This window comes from Marmota marmota, unplaced genomic scaffold (assembly GCF_001458135.2).
Source record: "Marmota marmota marmota unplaced genomic scaffold, marMar, whole genome shotgun sequence".
In the NCBI taxonomy this organism is placed as follows: Eukaryota; Metazoa; Chordata; class Mammalia; order Rodentia; family Sciuridae; genus Marmota; species Marmota marmota.
The window spans coordinates 8,012,572-8,014,511 of record NW_025999977.1 but is presented as its reverse complement, the minus strand read 5'-3'; the positions used below and the strand labels follow the sequence as shown (position 1 = coordinate 8,014,511).

Below are 1,940 nucleotides of genomic sequence, written 5' to 3'. Positions count from 1 at the left end.
GTTAACATCTTTAGACTTTCCATACATATAAAATGTGGATAATAACTATTATAAAGTATGGCTTTTTAAATTTGTAATTTGTTGTTGTTGTTTGGTTTTATTTTCTTTTTCATTTTATTTTGATTATGCATTATATAACACACTGCATGCTACATAACACATTACATAACTTTCTAGCAGGAGTAGATGACGATAATTGAGTTTTGTTTTGCCTTTTTTTTTTTTTCATCAATCAGGAAAATACTTTCTTAATCAATGTTCTCCAAACCCTTTGACACAGAACAACAATTAACTCCAGAGACGCACCTATCTCTTTCCATCGAACTCCACTGACAAGGAATCCGGGCAGTTCTTTTTATCCCTTTAAACTTGGAGATATATACAGCGGCCACTCCAGGCATACCCAGGATGCTGAGTCCTGGAAGAATCTTGAACTACATTTTGGCACAGTTACCTAAACCAAAGCTTTATCATTTAGTCTCCTCCTTAGAGGGTTTGACTCTATTTATTTATTTATTGAAATAAGGTCTCTATTTGTTGCCCACACTGGTCTCAAACTCCTGGGCCCAAGCCTCCTCCTGCCTCAAACTCTGAAGTAGCTGGGCCTACAGGTGCACCACTGTGCTCAGCTTATTACTATGGGCTTCTTGTGGGCAGGGCCCATCTAATTTATTTATCTTTGTTCTTTGTGTGCAAAACGGCGACTGGCTCTTAACAAGTGCTCAATATATATATTTGTTGGTCTAGTGGATCTTTCCAAAAGTATTACTTTGTAAGTCCTCCATATCCACTTCTGTCTGCAGGGCTGCCTTAACACCAACTTTTCTCAGTGTTTCCAGGATGGGAAGTACAGAACTCAGCCCAAACCAAGAGACTCTTTTTAGGGTTAGTGTGCCACACCCATGACCATACTTGGGTGCTTGGAATAGTTCACACACGGATATTAAATGAATGGACAGAAGACTTACCTATATCTATTTGAGAGCTGGGAGTATAGTTTAGATGTAGAGAATATGCTTAGCATGTACAAGGCCCGGGTTCCATCCCCGGGGCCACATGAAAAAACAAAAACAAAACAAAAAAGCTATTTGATTTCACAGTCCACCTGAATTCAAACATATTTTGACAAGATGCTGATTTTTGAAAATTGTTTTGTTCATTTCCTTTGGACACGACTCCCGAGAATAAGGATCAGCAGCCAGAAGTGGGATTGAGTCAAAAGTCAAGGGTATAGCAGTTGGGTGGCAGTTTCCTTAAATGACTCAGGACATAGCTAGAGACAAATCACAAGAAAATACCAGAGAGGACATGGCTGGAAAACCAAAACTGAATTTATATGAATTTAAATGGTATCATTCCACTGCCCCATTTATTAGGGGGACTCTACCACAAGTCCTATGTGTATTTTTGTGTGAGATGTGTGTGTGTGTGTGTGTGTGTGTGTGTGTGTATAAAATCAGAGGTATGGAGACTTCCTCTCCTTAAGGGCCTAAAAAACAAACATTTCCTGAGCACGAGGCATGCTAGATACAAGCATCTTGGCTGTCTGAGATTTGATACCCAGCTCTTGTGCTCACTACTGACTGACCTTGGCCACATTCTTAACACCTCTGCACACTGCTTCCTCTTTTAAGAATGGGGATACTGCTGGTACTGCCTCATGGGGTCGTCTGAGAGGTGGGCGAGTTAATGCATGCTGCGCTGGAGCACAGACAGCCACAGAGCTTTGCTTCTTCTCCTGTCAAATAGTGGAGTCTATTTCCCCTCCCCTTGAGCCAGGGCTATCCCTGTCACTAGTTTTGACCATGTGGTAGACAGGACAATGTTCCCCCGCACATGCCTATGTTTTAATCCCCAGAACCTGTGAACATAGGCATCACATAGAAAAGGAGAATACTGGCTGCCCCTGACAGGAAATTTGCTAATCTACTGACCTTGGG

General features: G+C 41.4%; 1 pseudogene; it reads right to left on the bottom strand.

Annotated features, from left to right (window-relative positions):
- Positions 1-248: 248 nt before the first annotated feature.
- On the bottom strand, positions 249-440 carry LOC125617308 (annotated as a pseudogene).
- Positions 441-1,940: the final 1,500 nt, after the last annotated feature.